The following is a 16,938-nucleotide window of genomic DNA, read 5'->3' as shown; positions in this document are numbered from 1 at the left end:
GCCCTGAAGCTTCAACGCTTTATACCTTTTTACACTGGATGAGTAGATTTAGATGTACTGACGTCAAACTAACATGCCAGAATCAGTTGATTTCCAATGAGATTTTTCAGCTCCTTCTACAGGACAGATGGTCACCAGCCACGAGCAATCAAATAGCTTGTGTTACATTACGAAGGAGACACAAGCAGCATTAACATTTTCGCAGTTTGGTTAGCTTTAGACGCCAAAACGACTTTGTTAGGTTTACGTTGACTTTTTGGTTTCACACGACACAAACAACAGTGTCCTGGGTCAAAGTCCTGTTTGACCCACCCACCCAGCCATCCACCCCCACCTTCTCTTTACGTGGACTTTGTCACTTTTTATACAATCATCAGTCATCTAACTTCTTGCTTTGCTCCCATCACAATCACCATGGCCACCAGAGGTTGCCCACGTAAACACTGGTCATTTTAACCACCTGGAAAATGGATGGAAAGAAGAGTGTAAGGTAATCCTTCTAGAAAAGGCCCACTAAAGAAGAAGCTTACGGTAATATTCAGAATGTCATGTACAGTGGTCCCTCGTTTATTGCGGGGGTTACGTTCTAAAAATAACCCACAATAGGCGAAATCCGCGTAGTAGTCAGCTTTATTTTTTACAATTACTAAATATATTTTAAGGCTGTAAAACCCCTCACCATACAGTTTATACACTTTTCTCAGACAGGCATTAACATTTTCTCACATTTATCTCTTGTTTGACTTGTTTGTTTGTCTTGCAAACAGGCAGCACTTAAAAGTCACACTGCTAGCGATTGAACATTTATGTAAATTTGGCAAGCCGAACGCATTCTGTACTGTACAGAGACACGGCACAGAGGAGATTGATTGACATTGGTCTACAGTCCCTTAGCCAATCAGGACGCAGAACACAATGCGCGTTCATACACTGTAAAAAAAAGCATGCAAAATTGCACTAAAAAAATGAACCTTGTTATAGCGAGGGACTACTGTACACCAATTCTGTTCTTTAATATATGTGAGGAGAGGCTTATTATAAAAGATCAGATCATATCTCATTGAGCAGCAATTGACAAAGACAAATAAAAGAGGGAAAACCAAGTGGTAATAGAGACAAAACACATCTAACAGAGGAGGATCATTGACTTTTTGACTCTCTCTCAGTTTACATCCATGTGTTTCAGTGTCCTTATTTGAACTTCTGCTCATTCACACTGAAGTAGAATACAATGAACATGCATAATACATTTTCCTCTTTTTGACAAAGCAGCAGAGAAGCAGAACACTAATGGGTGTTGTTGCTTCACTTCACAGCCCGTAATTTGGGGTTTTGAGTTACACTTTTTGTCCCCAAAGAATGAACTCACAGCACCTGCTAGGAAGAGCATCAACAAAGTGCGGTGCAGGAAGCGCTTTATTATTAGCCCGCTGGCTTTTGTTACTGTGTTTGCTCAGTGACATCATGGTAGGTTAAGGTTATCAACTGAGTCATGGAGGTTTGTTTGCTCAGAGGGTGAACTGAGCACGTCAGCAGAAAGAAACAGGGTTTGGCATTTCATGTTTTGTAGCTTTCTATCCCTCACTTGTGTTTTCAGCCGTGGCAGCAGCACAGATCCATGGAAGGCAACGCAGTCTGCCCTCTTTGGTCTGGGCTGAAATATCACAACAGTTACTACATATATTAACATGACATTTTGTATAGGTGCTCATGGCCCACGTAGGGTCACGAGACTTTAGATAACTTTTCTCGACCATCATCAGGCCAAAATTATAATTTGTCTCATACTTTGTTTTATGACCAAGTACTTGCTTCAGCTTATAGTTTGTGTTTAGTGGTAAACAGCAAATGTTAGCGTTGGCTGAAGTACTCAGATCTACTTAAAAGTAGCGGTACAACATGTAAAAATACTATGTTACACATAAAAGTCCCACATTTAAAATGCTACTTGAGTGAAAGCATCAAAATGTAAAAGAAGGCTACTCAGTATGCAGAAGGGTCCATTTCATAATACAGTATAGGCCTATATCGTCAGATTATGATTATTAAAGTATAATGCATCATCATATATTTGTGGATTACATTTGGTATAATCCACCAAGACACCAAGACAAATGTATTCAGTACAATATTTTCCCCTAAATCTAGTGGGGTAGAAAATATAAAATGGAAATGCTCAAGTGAAGTAAGCCTACAAGTACCTGAAAACTGTGCAGTATTTCACTGCACGTAGTTACAGTCCTCTAAATGTTAGCATTCTAAGATTACAAGCTAAAATGACGACCACGGTTAACATGATGCCTGCTGGACACAGTATGTTAGCGTTAGCATTCAGCTTTCAGCACTGAATGAGTGGAGCCTCACAGGGCCACTAGTTTGGCTGTAGACTCTTTAAATTCAGGAACAAAAACTTGAAATATATAAAAGGGGGAAATATTGGCAGTTTAATGCTCTTCGCTTTTCTTAACGATAGCTGTCTATTTTTAGTGGGATACTTCTCACAGATAGTTTCCCATTACTCTTTGCTCATGTATTCAGCGGTTCCTAAATACCCATCAAGCTGTCTGATTGAACAGGAAATGAATACAGTCCGACCTGCCATATTGTGCTTGAATAATTCAGGCTTTCATTTGGGGAGACCACTCGCAATCAATCAGTAGCTGGAGGGAAGGGACATCCCTATTATGAAATGCAAATTCTTGGAAAGTTCATTTTATTCGACTGGTGTGTGTGTGTGTGTGTGTGCTGTGAACACATGTTTGCTAACAGGGTTACTGAGAGCACCAACCAACAAAAACAGTGTAGCCCTGATTAAAATGTCTTTCCATCTTTATCACAACTGGGATCCCATTATATAACTGTGTAACCCATTGTGTTTCCTGGTCAGCGGGCATACTAACTAAGAGAGAGAGAGAGTGGATTTCCCTCCACCCTCGCCTAATTAGGATGCAAGTGGGGCTGAGGTCTGTGATGGATGTGAAGGCCTTTGTTTGTGTCTGAGATGAAGTAGGACCCATTTGTCCCGCTGTCTCAACAGGGACACAGGAGTTTAATAGCTGGAGGTTGACCTAGTTGCCTCGTCTAGTCTGTGCTTGTCTCTGAGAGCGACCGCGAGTGAAAGAGAAAATTGGGGGTAGAGGAGAGGGAGAAAAAAAAAGGGAGGAACTGGAGTATGCCCCCCCCCCCTCCCATGCTGAGAGATGGGACAGCTGAGGGCAACTGCGTGGCAGCAAAACAAACCCAACTATTCTCACTGCTCTCACTGCAGAAATAGAACAGCAGCATCCACAAAGGCATGTGCAGGCAGCGAGTGAAGCTAACGGACAGCATGCTGCAATTCTGCTCACATTGCAGGCAATGACGAAATCTAAAGAGCCCCACGAGAAACCTTCACGTGAAAACAACTTTTATCATCATACTGTATGTTGGCATGAATAATGATGGAGATGTGGCTGACATCCAGCACCAACACCACTGACCTCTGATATTGACGGTGAATCAAATCATAGCTATCTCCAAACTCTGCAGTGATTCTGTGCTTTTTTTTTTGGTGTCATTGCACATTATTTTGATCCAGTCTCATCTCATCTCTCACATCAACCTCGTTTTCAGCTGCAGCAGGCGGCTCTTTTCTCCAAAAGAATATTAGTTATCTAAAAACCTATTCTACTGATTAAAGGCATTCATTGAGAAGAACGGCTCCTTTAAGTCCCTTTGGAGAAGTTTCTGCTTTCAGATCTGCAGGCTGAGAGAAAAAAATAACCTCTCTTTTTAAGCTGCTTTGTCATGATGGCAACACAAGGCCACCTGAACAGGTACAACTTGGGTTTTCATATTTTTTGCCATTTTATTTCGAAATGCTTTTTCAAAGCCTTCTCCACATTAGCAGGAGTACATTTTGATATACTGAATGGCTTATCCTTTTACTCATATTTATTGGCATCAACGCATTACATGTATTAAACCCTGTGTATCAAAAAAAAAACAAACTGGAATGAGCCCATAAAACCAAGTGAACATATTTTATAACAAAATATAAACTCCACCAAGGTTGTTACAAAAATAAGAATTCCCACAAAAAAACAAAAAGGAAATGACCTCGCTGTCAGAGCTACATCATCCGCACAAGGCTGCTCTCTTACAACAACTGCAACTTTACTCAATTTAAATGTAAAAAGTGGTGTAGTGTATGAAAAAGTGGAAAGCCTCCCAGAATACTGACTTTAAAACTGTGTGTGGAGCTGTAAACAAACGAGAGGCCTAGTGCTGTAGCCATCAGGAAGTAATATTTTTACATCCTCAGGACATTTACAGCCTTTATTACCTTTTAACTCTGTGCTTTACAAGCGTTTCCTCTCATCTGCGCCGCTAGAGATGACTGAATTTCCTCCTGGGGTTCCATAAAGTTCATCTTATCACATTTCATATTCCAGGTTATCACGTTAAGTCCACAAGTGTGTCCTCTGGGTGTTTTAGCTACTTCTGTCTGTCGGCTCTCAAAATGTGGCCGTAAAATAAAGCTTTGCTGTGAATATAAGAAAAGCCTCATCAGCCCCTACCACTTGTAGGAACGCCAACATGCTACGAGACAAAAGGAATTAAAATAGAGATGTTTTGTCAGCATTCCCAGATTGGGGTTTTAAGTGTTCTAACAGACTGGGGATACAGAGAAAGCCCTAAAAATGTCACATTCTGTGTCATGCCACAGCATGTTGCATGAAATCCTCTGGGCAGCATCATTGAGTTAAGCTTAGGGGGCGAGCAGGGGGGGGGATTCGCTGAAATGCAGATGTTGACAATAGCTGATGAGGGATTGTTCACTTTCATGTTTTCCTTCCCAGAACCGCTTGTGCCCACGTGTTGTCCGTCGGAGAGTGTGCAGCGCCTGCAGCAAACACTTCCTCCAGGACGAGGATACACCTGCTGTAGCTAAGCAGGTCGTCACCGTGCCAAACACGTCACGGCCAATCCCTGTGTGTGTGTGTGTGTGTGTGTGTGGGGCCTATTGTGCTGAAAGCTGCTGAACTTGTAGAACACTATCCACTTGTCACGTTATTCTTCTCTCTTTGTGTGCAAGTCATGAGGTGCAGATCACTGCTACGGTACAGAGGGTTCTCAGCTCATAACATGAACTGTTTCCCTCTCATAGGATGTCTTCTATTCTGAAACAACAACTTTATTTATGCTTTTATTCTGAATGTCTGAGTAATCATGACATGGGTCCACCCCTCACCCTCCTACTCCGTAGGTGACCATCATCAGGATTGTTAACTAATCAACACAACAACTAATTAAACACAAATATGTACATATTATATTGTATTTCAATATGAATATAATTATGTTATAAATAAGGAAATCCCATTAATTTAATTGTCAGTTTAAGGGAATAGAAACACCAATAGCTAGTACTGTCATAGTCATTGTCAGCAGTCATGAGAACACCAAAATGTCGTAAGAGAGGCCAGGTTTCATTAACTTTCTGTCAACGTCATGTTTTCTACTGCTGTAGCTAAAGTAGGAAGGTGATGTCCTCATTCTTCATCCTGCCTACAACGCTCTCATTGGTTGTTTCTTCAGATGTGGGAAACTGGACGCGACCACCCGACCCATCTGAAGCCCTGGACATGTTTATAGAATATTATGTATATTATGGGGGCATATATTGATGCTTAAGGGATAAAAATAACAGAACTTTGCACGTTTCGTAGCACTATTCTTTCCCCTTGTTCAACTTCCTGTTTCTGTGTCATTCACTTTTCCTTCCATTCAACTTTTTCCAATGTCAATATGCAAGACATATGCTGCAAGGAAAGAAAAACTTCCCCTGAAATCCCCAGGCTGTTGTTCCTGCAGCGCGTTTGACGAGCAAATAAAAAGCTTTTCGGAATTTGGACTCACGCCAGTCGTTACATAAAAATACGATTTTCAAAATAATGTGTCAGGTGGCTTGATATGCTCAGAGTAATCAGCACAGTGATTCTGGGGGGACGCCACTGAAGCACCGAACAAGGCATCATCTGTCTGCTGCTCTGTGGCTTCAGAGGCAGGTGAAGGTGGACACTGGCTACTTTTGAAGTCTCTGCTTTCAGTCCTCGCTGTGTGTCTGGGCTCAGGGGCCCCGCTGCAGCATATCAAACGCTGCCCAAACACAAAGCTACTCTGTGTTTCTTTGTGGCCACAAAGATAGATTGCTAATGAGGCTCCCATCTCTAAGCTCAGATCTGGCTTTGGGACTCTTGTCTTGGGTTTCAGCTCACGTTGCAAAAAAAAAAAAAGAGGGAGAGAGAGACTTTATCAGTCTGCTCTCATTTCTGCAACTCAAGTACAGCTCAGAGGGGTTCTTAAACCTCTTTTGGTGGTTTATGGTTTTTCAGCATATATTTAAAGAGACAAACTGCATCAGAGTAGAATTTAATCTTTCTCTAATTTTGTGTTGCACATCACACCAGAGATATCCATACAGACAAGATTATTATCTTTAACCCTTTGACGTCCTCACCAAGAAAAAAGCAATGAAAAAATGTATTCTTCATATATTTTATTTCCTTGGGGCACTAATTACAAAAATCAATGTTTTTTTATGAACAGACCACACATTTTTTGAAATATTGGCCTCTACCAAACGGTTGAGATGTCGTAAGTAAAACACGTTTTCAATAAGATATAGTGAGTCAAAATGTGCTCTACCATATGGTTGAGCAGAAGGTTAAAGGGTTAAAAGAAAATAGTCTTTTACGAACTTTAATTCAATCATTCAATTCGTTTGAGAGGGAATGTTCATTTCTTTGTTGGGATGCTGAATATTGATGGTTATGGTGTTAATCCAGGGGTGTCCAAACTCCGGCCCGCGGGCCAACTGCGGCCCGTGGTCCGATTTTCATTGGCCCGCACGAGTTCTAAAAATGTATTGGAACACGGCCCACTCATGGAACCTGCGCTGGACTGTGTTGTACTTCTTAGTCTCACCACTAGGTGGAGTAACGGTCTTGAACGAGGCAACTTCCCTATAAAATGAGTAATAGAAGAAGAAATGTGCTACAGGTGACCCAAAATGGCAGAATTAAGGAAAGTAAGAGAGCAAGTTAGTGTAGAAAGTTTCAGCACAGCTAATAACTAATGACGATCACTTTTGCATTACGGAGGAGCTGCTTGATGTTAGCAGGCTAAAGAGCACCACGATGGGTGAGGATGTTTCTGAAGCTGTGCCAGATGCAGTTGGCCTGATGGGACTTAAATGGGACGAGCTGTGTGGAGGTACAATGGATGGAGCTCCAGCTGGGACAGGGGAGCGCAAAGGAATCTACGGTGTCCGCCGAGGAGCAAGAAAGTGGAGGTAAGGCTGTTGATTCGAGCACCAGGGCCCTAGCACAGACTATTTCAAGCTTCCCTCAACATAGCTCACTTCTAGTGAGTGGCCCAGCCCTTTGTATGTTTTTCTGTATATGGCCCTCAGTGAAAAAAGTTTGGACACCCCTGTGTTAATCTTTCATTTATCAAAGATGGCTGCTGGTGTTTCACACAATATATATAGCTTTACTGTGAAATGGCATCACCGTAAATCATCACAATGATTGATCTAAAAATAGATTAACAAATGTGAATCTCAGTACGTTCACTGGACAGAAACACATAGAGTAACCTGTTCACCTAGAAACGGGGAAACAGTTTGGAAGAGGAACAAAGGCTTTAATCTTCGCGGGAATGTGTGTGTTAATGTGGACGGAGGTTTGACAAACAGGTTTTGTAGAGCTGCTTGAATGTGATCTGACTTTCTGTGAGAGACCAGACAGAGAGTGCATTGTAAGAGCCGAACATAATAATGTCGGTACCTGACCAATAAAACACAATCGGCAGTGAAAACTAGCTTTGGGCAAGTTCCACGTTGATTGAGCTCTGTGGAAACAATCAACTGGACCCAACACAATATGTGCCTAAAAGGTACACTGAATTGTAGAGCTGATAGCATCTCATTTTGTCCACCCCGATTAGTAAAGACATTATCAACACTTAATCTGTTTGTCTGTGTTTTCAGCGAACCAGGTTTGCTCGTACACTCACTAGAGTTATGTGGAAAAGCGCGTGTAGCCTTCATATGCCCAGTCCATGCCTGTTGAGGGAAAAACAAGCAAATTATCATTTGATAGAGATAGATGAGATAGATTTACAGCAGATCTGCAGGAAGTGAGCAGGTTCGCTCCTACACGGTGAACCAAAGAATTCAAGTGAGTTCAAAGATTCTTGTCAGCTTTTCACAAAAGTGAAAAACAAAGTGGGAAACACGAGGTAAATGTGGCATTTGACCGACGTGACTTACTCCACTGTATGACTAGATTTAGAATAATAACGCTGATGATGATATTTCAGTATCTGTCCACCGGTTGTTGTGCTCTGCTCTGCTCTGCTCTGTCCTTCATCCCACACCACTGAATCCTGCTCAGCTGCTCTGAGGCACTTCTGTTAGTCTGGATTTGACGTTGCCGTTGCGTGGTGCGTTGCATGTGACGCACAAGACACGCTGAAATCCCATTTGCCAGGCCAGAGTGTCCAAACAGAGATGCATCTGTAGGGATCCCAACGTAATCACATTTCAAATATAAATATGCTCTGATCCAGTTTGCACAAATTGCATTTCTTGTTGTTTTTTTTGCCGCCCAGTCTCGCTAAAATCAACCTGGATCTGCCGAAAACCAGATTTAGGACTGGCAGTCTGAACGAATCCAAAGTGTTTCATGAGCGAGAGAAATAGAGTAATAACAGTCTTTGAAAATGAACTCATTATGGCAGTAGGTGACAGATCCATGTGGGTCACTCCGCCGTATGAAGGACAGCCCTAATTACATGTGAAGGATAGAAGATTACTCTGCTTTAACTGGCTTGTCGGCCTTTTCTAAGGAGATCGGATGAATTCACGAGGATGACCCCTCTGCTAAGCCACAGGCTCAGTGAGCGCTCACAGTTTCACGGAGAGGAAAGTTCGGAAAGCTAAATCAGGAATTCGAATTCTTTGCTGCAGCAGAAAACTCCAGCAGTCCGACAGATGAATTTATAATATTGAATAAGTCGAACGTGGGAGAAAAAAAAGAACATGTGTGACAGTATTTATCATGCTTCGCTGGCTGCGTTCCCAGATGCTGATGGGCCTTCTACATGTTAACATTGTATTCTCTTCAAGCCGGGAAATTATTCCAAAAATCAGACATCCAAGGTTTAACAGAGAGTGAAAGAAACACAAAGAAAAGGGCTCTGTGGGAGGGAAAGTGATAAGAGGCTTAGTGTTGGCTCAGTGACAGTGCAGGGTATGTACGGCGAATTTACTGCCATATGGGACAGAGTAGAAAAAGAAAAGGGAGGCGGTGTAGGTGTTCTCACTGTACTTTAACCTGATAACCACAGGAGTAAACTGTTCCAGAGCGAGATATCTAAGTGTACCACTACTGCGGGGACTTAGTTTTGCTTTCTTTTCTTTTTGAACCGGACATAAATGCATCCTAATTTTATTTTTTCAGAGCCAGATTAATGTAAAATGGTGCATGCAGTGTACACTGTCCAACAATGAGTATAGTAGTGTTAGCATTAGCCCCTTAGTTTATCTCTGTTGTGTTTTTTTATACATAGTTGCTCCAGTTGAGTAAGAGAGTTAATTGCTGATTGCATTTTAGGTTTAGAATGAGACCAAATATCCAATAACTGACCTCTGACTAATAACTTTGGCACAAAATTTGTGCACAAGGAAGTTCTTCATCAGTTCAAACCTTGCAAAACTATAACTTGTGTGTATACTTGTGTATAACTTGGTGTGAGGCGATGCCGGCCTTTTTCAAATTGCAATGAGGTGCATCGTACAAGCTAGTTTTTATGCAGAGATTAGTTGTGTAGTCCGATAGTTCCCTCTCACTCTCAGCTGCATTAGTACTACTGACTCTGAGGCAAACATATATGCACTCTTAAATAAAGATGAAGTCATAAATGATTCACAAATGATTAGAGGTGAAATTGAATGTAACGTTTGGCCCCTTAAAAAAAAACCTACCCATGTTTCTTGGCAGCAGATTCACAGATTAGGAAAGTCTTTCCTTAAAGTTTACTCGCTGAGACACTCCTCAAGTTTTAATGGTGCAACCTGATTTAGTAGCTCACTGGTTAGAAAGTAACTAATGGTACTAAGAACTTAGGAGAAAGTTTACACACACACACTCAGCGATGGATTTAGAAATAGTTGGAGTAACCCTGTCTTGGCTCAGAGAGGTCCTGTGACTGAGGGCACCATATGTGCGAGGAGAGCCTGACTTTAATTTATTTTGATTTATGGCTCTGACGGCCAGGGAACGTAACCCTGGCCACCCCTGCACCCCTCCCTCCCCTCCCCTGGAGGTTTTGCACCGTGTAGGAGTTGAGCCTCTGATACAGCAGCTGGGGGGGGGCAGTTGATAAGATTTCTGATGGGCTTGAATGTTGACTTTTTGGTTCTGTTAAAGATAATGGCCTAATCTGGGGGCGAACATAGTGACACCCTAGCCTCTCCATCTTCAGAGGGGGGACGGGTATCCCGAGGCATCCCAGAAACTGTCATGCAGATAACTACTACTCTGTAAAACTGAATCAATCCTGTCTTATCTGCGGCCTCTGCTCAGCTGTGGGGCAGACGGTCCCCAAACGCACCACCCCTCAAAAATATCTCTAATCGGTGTAACCAGGCAGAAAACTTCAGCTTCATAAAGCTACAGGCTCCTGCAGTGAAGCCAGCTCTGATTGCCATGGAAATTGAGCCAGACTGAGAGGCCCGATCCAGCGTCAGGAGTGTTAATCATTGAGGAACATCAATATAACAACCGCCCTTCCCTGCCCCTTCCTCATCTCCACTAAAAAAGGCCCAGTTCATTATTCAGCCTTGCCTTTCTTTGCAGTTAATGAACTCCTAGCCGGGACTCCTCATGTTGTGGCTATTCAAATGCCTTTGTCGGCCTTATTGCAAATATCAGGGGAGTCACGCTGTTGATACTAAGAGGAGGTCACCGGCGTCTGGCTCCATTACACCAGGAGAGAGGAAAACAGGCCTGCAGTTGAGACATCAGCGCCTCTCGTTAAGACGAGGAATGAAATCTGTTGTTTCGGTTTCACTGCAGATTAGATTACGGTGCAGTGTGATTCCAATAAAAACAATTGGATTTGGAGGTAATGTGAAATGGGTCATTGAGAGCAGCTAAATGCGTTGTCCTAAGAGGCCCAAGAAGAGAGGAGAAGAAATCTTATCAACACATAATGTTTAGATGATACTGCGTTGGATACGAGGTAACCCCCCTTCAAAAACAAGTCATACGACACAAAACGAACAGCAGTAGAGCAGCGACTCCGCAGTGTTCTCTGAATGTTTTAGTCAATGCAGTCTGGTGGCTTTGAATGTAGTGATACCACAGCTGTTTCTCACTAAACCAGAAGGATCTTCCAGGTCTGTCTCTGCAGGGATCCTTTGTGATGCAATAATGTTATCAGACACTTCAAATAACAATCTGAGCCTGTCGGTGGCAAAAACGAGGACTCGTACTTTGATCGGGCACCTTGCCCTAAAGCATTACGTTGCAGACGTTACAGCCCATTTTGCAGCTGCAGGCTGAAGCAATCTACTCAACGGATTGCAAAACTTTTTTGTACTTATTTGTCATTTCAAACCTAAAATCAGTAAAAAATAAAAAAAAATGGGGCCCAGGTTTAGCTTCTGTTACCCTTTAAGTCCTGGAGCTGAAAAACATGTAAAAAATGAGTAGTGAGTAATTATTTACACCCCAACACTGTTTGCTATAGAACCATTAAAATGCCATTAGCTTGCTAATACTTGTGGACTGATGTAGTCTGACCAAATCACTAATGTCTCATTAGTGATATGAGATGGAAAGATTTTAAATTACGTTTTACAAAATAATGTAACATACCTCAAATTATAAAACTTAATGCCAGTAACGATTAGGTTAGCATAATCAGATATCAGCATAATTAGACAGATTCCCACACATCATGCACTGCACGAATACTACTAACTCATCGTGTCTGAATGCCACGTCTGACCTCCTGAATGTAATCCTCATCTCACAAAGCGGACATGCTGCTGAAATATCTTAAGAGAGAAGACATGCATGACCTCTGCGTGAACCCACGCGGCGGCTTCTTTCTTTGGTTTGGGAATTCATTTCAGAGCTGACACCGCTAAGAGGCGTTTAGGTGAATCACACACAGACAGTGTCTGATTTGAATTTCAATTATCACGCAGAGGGCAGAGCGTCTAGACAAAACAACTGTCCCCCGTCTTTTTTTCACAGAAAGGCTTCTGACAAGTGTATCAGCGAGTGGCAGATGCATTAAATAAATCTCCCTAAATACGTTTTCAGTTGCGCTGTGGTTTATTTTAAAATGTGTTGATACGGACGGTCATCTCTCCTTTCAGTACAGTGATGATGCTTCCATGTTAGGTCTGATTATTACTGTCTGTGGCTGCTATCAAAGATCAAAAGTAACTTTTTCATTTAGTTTAAGTACGCATTTTTGCTACAGGTACATTTCATGATTATTTCTAGGAATGAACAATTATGGTATTTACTAAAACATCTGAGTATTTTATTCCTGTGTTTAGTAAAACCACATAACATTTTCTGGCTGCAATCTTGGATCCTAAACCTTTATAAAGTATTTTGGGCCTCTCATCTGTCGAGCGATGAAACTCCACTGAGTCCACTGCTCGCCATGAATTTCCCATCCAGTCCAGTGTGTGAACATAAAGCTTCGGAGGCCGCAGCGTAAACCCAGCGTAATCCCTCACGCCCAAACAAGACCAAAGACAGATTTCACAGGCTTGTGCCTCACAATACCCAGACTGGAGGGGACACGGCTCTTTGTGGGCCCGATTTGTGTCTGGACATGGGAGCGTTGTGGACGTGGAGAGGGTGGAACCGTGTAGCCCGAGGTTCAAGGTCAAAATGGGAGACAGAATGAAAGAGGAAATTTGCCCATCATCTTGTGCACGTACCCATGCACGTACAGATTTCCCCTCCCCGTTCCCGCTCCAGCTGCCAACAGCCAACAGCCATGCTCTCTCAGACGGAAAGTGAGAGGTGAAGGAGCAATCATCACCTTGACAATGAGGCTTTCACAAAGGCTGCCAAGGAATGCCACTGCATGAACACTGTCAACCATCCGAAGCGAAAACACTCTTGCAGCGCAAAAGGGATGCTTAATAGTTTTCTATTGTTTAATAAAACATTTAGCTGTGCGTGCAGTCCAAGTGACTGCTAATCTTACACTGGAAAACTGAAAGTGCCAGTGCAGCACTATCTTGGCTATCTCGAGTACTTAATATTTTAGTGCTGGCTTTTGCTACTCCGCTGGTTTGACTGTTATCAGCCCATTAAATGGCCCGTTATCAGCTTTTATCATTATCATTAGACCACTTCACATGGGGTCTGCTGCAGCTGGCCAGAAGGTGCACATGATCTAGTATCACCATCACTCCTAAAGCAACATATATAACTGTAAAATAGTATCGGCAAGCAATAAACACGTGGTTAATGCAGTGAAACAGCTCTTTCTATGTAGTTAGGGTTAGGGTTTGGGTTAAAATAGTATGTTTGTTACGGTTAAAGGTATGTATGTGATGTAACATCACGTAACTAGTGTACTTATTTCAACCCAAACCATCATCTAATCCAAAACCTGACCCTGTAGTTTATGAAACGCAGGACATGAACCGTGGTCCTCTGGGTGAATAGCCTGTGTTTCACCCATCCAATTACCCCGGCCTCCTCCTTCTGCGGACTATATTGCTCTTTGTGCCACATCATCAGACCTCGGCTTTGGGTGATAACAGCCTCCCAGTAGGGTTAGTATGCTCCAACTAGCCCTTATTTTAGGGACAGTGATGTGTGTGATGGGTAGCTACTCATATCTAAAACCTTGTGAACAGGAACATAACATTAAGCATGACTGCACAACTGGTGGCCCAAAGCAACTAAAAGTCACGGATAGCTAAAGAAACAGAGAAAGTTTTATTTGATTGATTTTATTGTATTTAATGCAGTTTTCTTTGCATGGTTTCGTTTCCCTACACACCTGTGCTTTAATCATCCCTTAGTTTGATGGCACACTGCAGCGCTGTCACGAGTTGGATAGTTTAAGTAAAGTAGTTTTAGTAAAATGTGTTGTTGTCAATAGCAGCACGCAGGACGTGTCAGAGGTCTGAGCTTAGTGCACCCAGCCACCCGCTCCATCCTCCTCCCCGTGACATCTGTGCAGTATAAGGGTATCACATTTCCTACCATGAATACCTTGGAGGAAAGACTGACAAATTGCGGGCCGTTAACCCCTTTCGAAGGATTACTGCGCCCCGCTCCACCATGAGACAACTGGCTTTGCACCCCACCCCCGGGCGTGGCCGATCGGGACCGCTGTAAACACTTTCGGCTTCAGATGTGGTCATACGGAATTCATTTCAAGCATGCTAACACCTTAGCACGCATTCAGGCAGCCTCCCCTCAAAGGCATCCACTGCATTGTGGTCACTTGTACACATCAATAAGTAACGGAAGTGGTTTCAAGGTATTAAAAAAAATGTAAGCTGCCCATTTTGGCACTTTGACTCCTGCTGCTTAAAGTGGGCATGACTGTTGGACTGTCAGTTTTGGAAAGTTGCAAAAATTGTCAAAAGGAAATGAAAAAGTGGGAGAGTTCCCCAATCTGACACTCACTTCATTTGAAGCACAGTGACACATCCAACCTGAAAATATATTTCCTGCACGTGTTTGGCAAAGCAGAGTTAGTAGTATAAAGCATATTTTGCAGGAGGTAAGGTTCTTCTCTATTGTGCTCCTTTTTTTTTTTTCAGGCCCGAATATGAATGTCTGTCTGTCTGTCTGTCTGTTTTGCCTGTGTTCATGTTGCCACAGCTCACTCTGTCTCCATGGATCCTAAGGATTAATGAAACCAGCTTCTCTTCTCTGCACCGAAGAAAACAGGAGTGCACTTCTCTAGCTCCTCAAACCGTCTCCCTCCTCCTCCTCCTCCTCCTCCTCCTCCTCCTCCTCCTCCCCTTGCAGGTGGCCCTGTTCGCTACTTTGAGCGAGGCTGCAGGCCTACGGGAGGAATTCACATGTAAATAGGCCACTCGCTCTCAATAGACTGGGGGAAGAAAAATGGATCCCGTCATGATAACCTTGCATAATAAGCAGCTAGGAGTATGCAAATATTTCCATGTCCCCCTTTTTTAATACACGATGGGATAAATCTTAAAACTCAGCAGAATAAAAGAACCCTCTGGAGGTGGATTTATGGGAAAGTGAAGTAGTGCAGTTTGACACAAACATTAGTGTGTCACGGCCATGCAGAAAAAGAGCTTTATGGTATACATTCTTAAATGCACCTTCCACTAGCAGCAGCATTACACTCAAATGTGCCTATATCCTTACTTTCAGTTCCAAAAGAAGACTTGAGGCTTCACACTATTCTCTGTTCGTGTCTGAGCATGCATGTGCCGTGAGAGTTAACAATGACACGCAGTGAGGGTTCATGGTCAGAATAGTAATAGTTTTCTATTGTTTAATAAAACATTTACACATTGTTTCACACATACAAGCCCATGTGTGTGTCTTATTTCCCAGTAAGGATCATTTAAAAATTTAATTTCCTCTTTGATTTTGATATTAAATACTACTAAAAGTCAGATATTAAGAGAGAAACGTCCAATTAAAAATCTTTAAGTCTTTTTGCATCGTTATCAGCGAGTGGAAGCTTAAGATTACAGATTCTGGACTGATGGTTCATGAATCTAGCAACTACAACAAAGTGTCCTGAATTTTCTACAGCTTACAGCTAGCTTGTATAGCGACTGTGGCTGAGGCTTATGGGTATTGTAGTGTTTACAGCCGTCTGCCATTTCAAACTGCAAAAAAATTAAAAAAAAAACAGAAAAAATGATTGTGTGGAATAATTCAGACAGATGAATATAACACTAATCTATAGTATTGTTAAATCCTCCATGAGACTCCTTGGAAACTTGCGTTCCCATGTCGGGTGTTTCAAGGGTGTGTCTATGTTGAGGAGCGTCGAGGATATCATTACAAGACAAATTTGACGTGGGAATTTACAGTGTGGACAAATCCTTCTGAAACCAGCGGCTCCTCCTAATTTGCGGCTCTATCTTGAGTTGGTGAAAAATCTCACCATGCCGCAGAACATTTTGTACAGTGCTCAGCTGCACGCCGCCGAACCTGAAGAAATAACTGCCAAGCACGATCGTGCCTCAGGCGTCTCTCTGCGCGAGCAGCTGACATGGCTCATATAGAGTAGAAAAGCAGTAGTGGGTGGGAATTCTTGTACGGATGAGCTACTCCAAACAAGACATTCTCATGAAGCAGTGCGCTTTTATTTCACGTTGGTTGGAGCATTTCCGTGCCAAGCACAGCGTCCGAGGTTAATGGGTTAATGGAAGGCCCCCGGACAAGAGATTTATTCACCCTGATCCTTCCACTGAAGACCTTACAAGAGCAAGAACGTATAAAGGCTGACATATGGGAGGACGGGGGGGGGGTCCTTTCTACGTCCAGGAAAAGTGATTATATACTGTATCTCATCACGTAAAGCGATTATGGTGCTTTTAGTGTCTCCATATGGTTTTTAGACGTCTCAAACTGAGTCGGCAAAAATCAGGCACAAGGCTAGGTAATAAGCTCTTTGGTTTGACCAGCAGTCCCCTGGAGGTTACTTCAGCACATCAAAAGACATGACCTGAAGTATATGAAGACGCAAAGTAGGACAGGACACGTGAATTGATTCTCTCACTCACACACACACACAAAGCTGACATGGCTTGCAGAGAAAAGGAAGTACAATCAGGAAAAGTGTGAATATACCTTTGCCCTTTTGAGTTTCCTTCCTTGGCAAACAAGTAGTGAAAAG

This window comes from Pempheris klunzingeri, chromosome 8 (assembly GCF_042242105.1).
Source record: "Pempheris klunzingeri isolate RE-2024b chromosome 8, fPemKlu1.hap1, whole genome shotgun sequence".
Lineage (NCBI taxonomy): Eukaryota > Metazoa > Chordata > Actinopteri > Acropomatiformes > Pempheridae > Pempheris > Pempheris klunzingeri.
Note: the sequence above shows the minus strand (reverse complement) of the source record.